The 9,225-nt window shown below is 38.3% G+C and overlaps 1 pseudogene; it reads right to left on the reverse strand.

Moving 5' to 3' along the window:
* Positions 1 to 629: 629 nt before the first annotated feature.
* On the reverse strand, positions 630 to 7,407 carry LOC108710382 (annotated as a pseudogene).
* Between the last annotated feature and the right edge of the window lie 1,818 nt (positions 7,408 to 9,225).

A 9,225-nucleotide genomic window follows, 5' to 3' on the forward strand; every position in this document is an offset into this window, starting at 1 on the left:
AAAATAAACTTTAATTACTCTATATTTATTATTTAAATGTTGTTTTCTTCACTCTTGGAATCACCAAGCAGGCAGCAGCCATTTTGTGGACACTTTTATTTAGATAAATTGTGTATCACCCCAAAATCTTGCAGATAATATTTGATATACAGCTCAGTATTTAAACACCTTTATAACAGGTATGGATGTTTTAATGAAAAAAATAATTTGTGTTTCATGTTTAATTTGCAAAGGACTTTCATTATGCAGCTTTTTATGTGTAGGTGACAGGTCCACTTTAAGTAGAACAATCAGAAACCCAGAGGTTGATTCCTAACAGAACCTTACATTCTATTTGTTCAGATTTGTGTTGTTGTAATTTGCAGAACATCTCTGTTCTAATTTAATAGAAGACTAATGTTCACTCACCCCTGGCTGGAGTGTTGTCTTATGCAGAAAATTGACATGAAGAATTTGTATCATCCAGGCACAAGTTTCATATTGGGTTATATATGCGCATAACAGGAGATTATACTCAAGGTCTTATACATTGAACATCAAACATGGCATGGCACCATCCTGGATTAGTGCTTCCCAAAACTGAATTAAAGGGGAAATTTACTCCCACGCAACAGACCATGGCCCTAAATGGGAACCCCAGCATTGTAGGGCTTACAGATTAAGGGGGAGAATTTACTAATAAAGTAACAAAATAGTGATGTTCAAAAGAGAAACATAAGATCCCAATCATCAAGCTCCATCCCAACCCAAAGACATATTAGCACACTGCTTTCAGTTAAATATATTAATGATATATTAAATGTTAGTGCTTCCACAAATGTGTCGTTCCAAAAGTTTATCGGTTCATCTTCGTCAAATGATAAAATGGAATCCACGAAGATAAAGCAGAACTGAGATCATGGAAAAGCTCATATACACATTGCTAACTATTAACTGCCATAGACTATGTAGACTCTCACCAGAAGCTTACACACTCCAACCAGATGTTCATGTCATGTTATGAAGTTACTAATGAAGAAAAGAGTTTGCCACCAGTGTATGTCACCCAACTTTTATATAATTATCTTGTTCTTCTTGCCTGAGCTTCATCCTTATTCCACCTACAGTATGTACAGTACAGAGTAAGACATGCGGTCACAAGAAGAACATTATGAGGGGTCCTCAAGTAAATACCTTAAAATTGATCTTGAAATAAAAAGATATTATTAAACACATGACCAAACTTTTTAAGACCCATCATGCGGGATGGAGGTGTATAGACTCTCCACTTCGAGGGTCATTAAGATGGCATCATCAGGAACAATACCTATTTCACATATTTTCTACAAAAAAATTCTCCTGTATCTTTTATAAAAGACCTGTTGTTTTTTTCATTATCCACAAAAATAGAAAAACATTGAATTATAGAATCCACACAAGAAACAATGGGATGCCCTGGAGGGTGTTTTAACCTCTTCTCTTAGGCAATATATAAAATATTGATTAATTGGGTTCTCTTTTTCCAAAAAACTAGCCAAGGTCCCATCAATAATTTCCTGAACTTACAGAGTCTTTCAACAGCAGAGATATTTGTCTCTTTATTTTTGGGAGAGGACTTGTGGCTATCCATGATAAAATAAACATCTTATTGGTTCCACTTTTCATGAGCATTTCTCATGAATTTTTTAAGAAAGTTGGTAAATCACGACAGGCGTACAATTGCAAGAAAACATTTCTAAATGGATAACTTGCTTGAATGCACTTTCACTTGACTTTTATCTGTGCCTCAGCGGGTTTTTGGTGGCACTTTTTACATTTTATTATTTTTAAGATTTTTTTCGATAAATTGAGCAAAATTGTGGTAAAAAATGGCTGATTATTGATATTCCTTCCCCTTGGGGAAGTTTTTTCACAAAGGCAAAAAGACAAATGTATTCACTCAATTGATAGGAAAATCCATTGAAATTCTTTTTTTTTTTTTTTACTAATATAGAATAATGAATAAGGAAAAGTCTTTTTTTTCCTACATTTTATTGGAGAAACCTAATTGACACCAGAACAAAGTCAGCATTTCTCCAATCCCGTTTCAGCATTAAAATATAAATTGCATCTTATCTTTGTGTTTTATTCTCTTTATTCCTCTTCTCTTTTGTGTTCCTTATTGAATAAACCAGCCATTTGTTTCAGATTTATTTATGACATGCTATTGATATCAACCAGCATAATGAGCCCAGATGATTGCTTCTATTCTCCTTAAAGCAATCAGAGGGAAAGGGTTTATCACTTGCAAAAAAAAAAGAGTAATGGTTCCTGGAATACAACCCCCTTAGAGGAAGTATTCACATCTGCTCAGCCAAATGATGCAGGATTTGAACCTATACAAAACTGGGGTTGGCAGCAAAGAGATGATATTCAGATAGTACATGCCTGGGATTAGGGGGGCTCCTGCTGTGAGAGGAGTTGTGAGATTGAGGAGGGTGTTGAGTTTGAGTAAAGTTTGAGAAAGTGAGAGAGGAATTTATGGACAACTGTAAAGAGATTGGGCTGAAAGAAGCAAAGAGTAGTTCATTTTGCTGACAGAAGGACAGATTAATAATTCTTCTGGCCCCAGGCTGCACACCAACCCACTCAGCCCCAGCCTAACCGTACCCACTGTTCCCAGCACTATGCCCCCTTTGAAGACCACAGATGATCACCTGGCCACCTTAAGTCTAGAAAAACAGGTTGTTTTTGATTGATGACATTTATTGTGGCTTCCCATTAAGTAAAGAATAGTTACAAAATGGTCCTTTTAACCTTCAAAGCCCTTCACTCTGCTGCACCTCCCCACCTCTCTTCCCTTGTGCACCCCTATATCTTCCTGGACATCTCCTCCATTCACTACAAAGTCACCATCATTTCTCCTCTGATTTTCTCACACCTTTTTCTTCCATTTCTCCATCAAAGAGCCAACTATGCTGCGTGTTACCTTCTCTATGGCACAGGGACCACCTTCCTCTCCTCTGTGTAACTGAAGAAATAATAAATATGAACAATAAAATATATATTTACTTTTCTCTTATTCCTTCAGTTTGCACTATTGATAGACCATATGAACTATAGTTAAATGCAGTACTGGGCTTGATGTGTCTTGAGCTGAAGGCATCATAGTTTTGCCTTTTTGACTGCCCTCAACCCCCTCCGGGTGATGGATAGCTCCTAGCAGAACGAACAAACATACGACTTTTGATCTTTCACAAAACTCTTGCAGAGCTACCGAAGGAAAGGTTTTGCACAATTAGAACTTTCAGGGTGGATATTGTTAAACTGCAACTTTCAGGGTGAAAAAATTGGTTGGGTGTCGGTGGAAAAAATTATTACTCTGAGTCTCAACTTTGCCAAATGGCACCCAGAATTACTAATCCTTCTATTTTTCTTGTTGGAGCTTCTGACTGCTCACTAACTATCCTGATCCTAACTTTCACTCCTAGGGTGTGCTATACTAAAACTATCCTCACAATAGCTTCACCTAATGGGCTGATTTCCACCCAGGCTCTGAGTTCCATCCAACACCTCTAACAGGTGGGATCCAAAGAGGTTGAGCACATGTTGGCTTTCACTTTTAAAGTCTAGGACTGTCATACCTTCTGGTCAGTTACTGAACTACCAATACTTTAACCCAGGATACAGAAATATCTGCCCCTGTAAATTAGGACCACACATAGCTTTTCACAACATCAGGGAACTGCCTGCAATCAAGGGTAACAAAACCTTAACCCCCCCTCCCTACACGGTATTTTTAGAACATACCATCTTCCTTAGCTGAGAATGCTTTTCCTTTTTTAGCACCAAATTGTCAGTTCCCGATTCCATGGCATTACACCAGCTATCATAGAGATCTACAGGAAAATGAATCTAAGCTCAACTAGTTTATTGTAGGTGTATAGCATCTAATTTTGTTCATTATTCTGTTTTCTTTGAAATTTCTCACTAACCTAACAAGTTCATATTCCAACTGGATTGACTGGCAGCTGGCCAGAAACAAACATGAGTAAAATGAATTCTGGGTGTCCCATAAACCCAATTAGCCAGTTAAAATGTTAGGTTTTTACATGGCACACAGCTGGGCTCCAGGGATCTCTCTAACACAAGAAGCTCCCTATATGCATGGAAGGGGGCTATGCCTTGTGAAAAATTAATAACTGTGTTTCTCAAGTTCTCTTCAGCAAACACAAAGCAGACAATACTACCCCTGGAGGCAGCACCCTTACTGCCTCAGTTAAATGATGCAAAATATGAGCCTGGGCAAAATTAGGATTGGTGCCAAACAGATCAATGTTCAGACGGTACATACCTTTTGCTAAGGGCACTGGGAATAAAGGGTTGCTCAAGCTAAGGAACCCAGAGTAGGTGCAGCAGAGAGTGGGATGTTCAGACAGGTTGGATGAGGAAGAAGAATTACTCTGAGCAACTGCAGAAATGCTGGTTTGATCAGAAGGTTTGGAGTATATCCAGGGAACTCCCCAATGCACCCATAACTCTATGTTGCATTTCTTTGTGGTAAGAGGGAGCAGGTCCTGAATGAAAATCCCCTTGGGAAACAACACTTCTGTACTAATAGGGTCATCAAACAGACTTAGAACCTCAGAGAGGTTTGGTAGAACAGGAGGTCTCCCCTGATATACATTCTGTAGCCGGCAGCTCAGTAACTTTGTTGTCTTCTTGAGATCAGTGTTGGCAGGAGCATTGAGACAACAGCCTAGAGAGAAGAGACGGGCAAAATTATACTTTCTATGATGTGCTAATGCCTTTCCTCCTTTTGCTGATGTCTTGAACCAAACGTTCTCCACATTGTTCACAGTACCCCTAATATGCAATATGTCATCAGCAATGCCACCAAAAAGACATGCCTAGTTTTAATGTGCATTTCTGTCGGGTCCATAACTCTGAGGAAAAAAATAGGTATTTGATTGGGTTCTACTGGGGCTCTCCAGCTCATTGGTAGACACGTGAAGGATTTTAAAGGATAGAAATCAATACAAAGGCTGACAACAACCAACCAGGCACAGTTGTAAAGTAATCAGATAATTAGACTGCAGATAATACCTTAGAATGCAACAGCCGACTTGCTCAGCAAACTGTTTGTTTTTGACCTCAGGGTGATCAGTGTGCAGGGTGTCAAAACAAAACTACAGGATTTTCCTTGCAAACCCACGGCCCCTCATCCACGGGGCAACACAAAGACCTTGCAGCACAACTGTAACACCCCCATCCGCCAACAAAAAGGAAGCGAAGGAGAGAATATGCATTATTAGCACTGGGATTCTGAATAGGATGCTGGCATAAAAATCATTGTCATACTCACCCAAGAGGCAATGCTTCAGGAAAAATGTTTATTCAAATAAGTGCCCAATTAAAAAGCTCAGCCTCAATTTTAGGTCCAGATTCATCTAAGCCCACAACAGTCCCGGATGGTCCCCATAAAGATATTATTACTATTATTATTATTATTATTATTAATAATAAGAAGAAGAAACAAATTAATGCAGACTAATATAAATCAGGGCAGCACCGGCCTTTAGCAAAGTCTAAACTGTCTACCTGGGGTGCATAAAACCACAACTTGAAAATATTTGTGCAAAACGGTAAAACACACTTAAATCTACTATTTCTACACTAAGTAATTATGTGGCTTCCATTCTTACTCTCCTATGGTTGCTTGAGATTCCTGAGTTCCCCAACTCACCACTTTTTCTTCAGATCTGGCTACACACATCCTCCGCTGAGGCTCTGCCAACCACTCATGGTACCTGAATGGCAGATAATCCAGATTTTGCAGATTGGCAGATTTTGCCTTGACAAAGCTTTTTAGCGAAACGCGTTGGCACAGCCTCTCTTCACAATAATATTTTTATTTTATTTAATGGTTGCTTAGATTCTAATACTATTTCGATCACCTTGAGAAAACTTTTTTAAAAAAAATCTTTTTTAACTGAATTTGGGTACTCATAGTCTGGTCGAGGGAACCGCATTCAATTCCTTCATTCTCTATTATTTATATGGCACTGGTGGATTTGTGGTTTTTTAGATTTTAGCTCTTTAAGAGATAGGGTATGTAATATACGAGACCACAGTCCTCAGTGTACTACTTTCTTCCCGTGTGGGGTCCCAGGGCTTAGAAAATAATAGGCAGCAGTTTCTTTGGGACTTCTCCACCTCTACACTATTTTCCTTTTCCTACTTAAATTTCCTTGAATGTTGGTCCTGGTTCCTTTTTCTTTAACCTATATTATTAATGAATTACCTTGTGATTTTATGAAAGCAGTTGAGCACTCTCACTTTATAACTTAGTGGAATCTTGAATCTATCGCTTATAGATTCAGTATATAAACTAACAAGTTGACACTGGCTATTTTTAATACACAGAAAAAGCAACTCTATGCTTCTCTGAACTTGTTGTTTTGTTAATTATTTATTTAAAGCCTATCAAAAGGTTTTAATTAATCAAGCAAATCCTCTTTATTAGCACAAGCACTTTATAATTATCAATTCATTGGTTCACTATATAATTTAGACTAGTTAATTTATTTGAGAGTACTGGGGCTCTTACTATCTTTTTCTTTTCTTTTAGATAATCCACTCCATCATGTGTTCCACCTGAGATAGACATAATCTCATTGTAGTCACTGGCAGTGGCAGGGAGAAACTGTAAATCCAGAAAATAGAAGTCACACATGGTCATAACACTGTGTCCTCTAATTCAAATGAAGAGATACTCATCATTTATCCTGCATAAAAGGAACATAGCCAGCAATAAATATGTGACTTTCTAGTTACACAATTCCCAAGGCAAACAAAGTACAAGCAAAATCAAAATACAGGCAGTCGTGGAGTTACAAACATCAAACATACAACTTGTACTTACAAATGGAGGCTATTACAGTAATATACTGTGGTTTGCTTGGCATTTATTAGCATTTACCCTACTGTGGAACTCCCTACCCCTCTCTTGCTGCCATGAATCTTCACTCAAAATGCATAGAAAGGTAAAATAAATACAAGTCTCACTGACCAGGTAGGGACTAAGTTGACAGATCAAGCAAAAGTTCAACTTTATTATAAGGGGAAAACTGTAACATAGTAACAGTTCAGGCAGAGGTTGGGGCAGTCCCAAACAGGAGTCATTAAACTCAAATTCTAGACAATGAAAGTGCACCCTGGAACTGATTAAGAAATATAGTCCAGGTTTGAAACTGGGTCTTATAGATGTCAACCTTTCATTCCAATCATAGTGCACACATACAGTAATTCCTTTCCCAGGGGTTGGAGGAGAGGACAGCAAGGTCTCTGTGAAACTCTTCTACCAAATAAAGGGCATGGACATCATAGTATAGTAAGTCCATTAGGGTGCCAAATAAGTGCTGTGATTGGCCATTTGGTAGCCCCTACAAAAGGCTCTACTTGGCACTATACTTAGATTTTATGCAAATAAAACTTGCTTTCAAGCTTGGAATTCAAAAATAAGCACCTGCTTTGAGGACCCTGAGAGCAACATCCAAGGGGTTGGAGAGCAACATGTTGCTTACAAGCTACTGGTTGGGGATCACTGCTCTAGAGGAAACAACCCCAACTATGAGTCTATCCTCATAGTTTAAATCCTCTATCCCTTTTCCAGTTTAGTCGCCCATCTCTGCACTCTGTCCAGCTCATTAATATCCTTCTTATAAAGCTTGGTATCTACAAAATCCCCACATTCTTCTCAAATAGGCATACCCTCAATACACTGTCATTTAGTGTATAGCTAGCATTTATGTTGTTTCTATCTTGAACTCATCAACATTGAACCTCATTTTCCAGTTTGCTGCTCAGTTTTCAAGTTTAGTCAAATCTGCAAATTGTCGGCATCCTGCATGGAACCTATAGTTCTACACAATTTTGTATCATCAGCAAAAATAGAAACAGTACTTTCAATGGCCACCTCCAGGTCATTAATAAACAAGTTGAAAAGCAAGGGACCTAGTACAGAGCCCTGCGGTACTCCACTAACAACACTGGTCCACTCTGTGTAATTAATCTTTCAGCCAGTTCTCTATCCAAATACAAATATTCTGTTCCAGACAAATATTCCTTAATTTAACTAGTAACTTTCTGTGTGGTATTGTCTCCAATGCTTTAGCAAAGTCTGAGCAGATCACATCCACTGCCATCCCAGAGTCTAGGTTACTGTTCACCTCCTCATAGAAGGCAATTAAAATAGTCTGCCAAGATCTATTACACATGAAACATGCCAGCACAACTCAATGTATTGAGGTATATTATCCCTTATTACCCCTTCTGTGTTTAATCCTGTGAAAAGCATTTCCCAATTAATATTCTGGCAAAGTTTGTATATCTAAAATTTAGTGTTTTAGTTACTCCCTTATAGAGTAGCCTCTGCAACATAATCTCAAAAGAGACCATGTTATGATCACTATTCCCTAAATGCTATAGATTCATTTTGTACAATTACCAAAAGAGAATCATTCCTAGTAGGTTCTTGAACAAACTGAAATAAAAATTTGTCATTTAACATATTTGCAAACCTGCTATCTTTTTCTAATTTCGCAACCCCATTACCTCAGTCAATGTGTGGATAATTAAAGTCAACCATAGTAAGAATGTGACCTAGTTGTGAAGTCTCTTCCATTTGGGATTCAGTGTCTTTGCTTATTCTGGACAGTTTGTAGAATACACCATTGAAAGTTTCTCACCCTCCCCAGTGCTATTCTTGGCCTTTTCTTTAGTAAATGTCTTATATTGGCTTCACATAAAGACAAAATCCTCTCTACCCTTTTTTAATTTCTCTGTCCATCCTAAAATATGTATGATAATACAGTGATTAAGCTGGATATCAGGTCAGCTGAACCCTTTAAGAAAACTACACAATTATTAAATGTGCAAAACAGTCAAATATTATAGTGTAGGAGCATAATGGTTTTGTAATACGTTACTTTAAATAGCACTCTGAAGGTGTAATCCAGCCAAGGGCTGGGCCTGTTTCTGGTTGAGAGTGGAGCAGTTGCCCTTTCCAAGTATGTTTCCCTGGCAATTGTGTAGTTGGCCAGGTATCTGGTTTCCCTAGTCTAGGGAGTCACCAGGTGCTCTTCCTGTTTGGACTTCCACTTCAGGAGAGGGTTGGATGCTGCTGGAATACCTGAGACAGGAGGCCATAGTTACAGCCTACATTGGTGAAAGACTGAAGAATTACATTGGATTAGTTAAGCCTAA

This window comes from Xenopus laevis, chromosome 3L (genome assembly GCF_017654675.1).
Source record: "Xenopus laevis strain J_2021 chromosome 3L, Xenopus_laevis_v10.1, whole genome shotgun sequence".
NCBI classification, from domain to species: Eukaryota; Metazoa; Chordata; class Amphibia; order Anura; family Pipidae; genus Xenopus; species Xenopus laevis.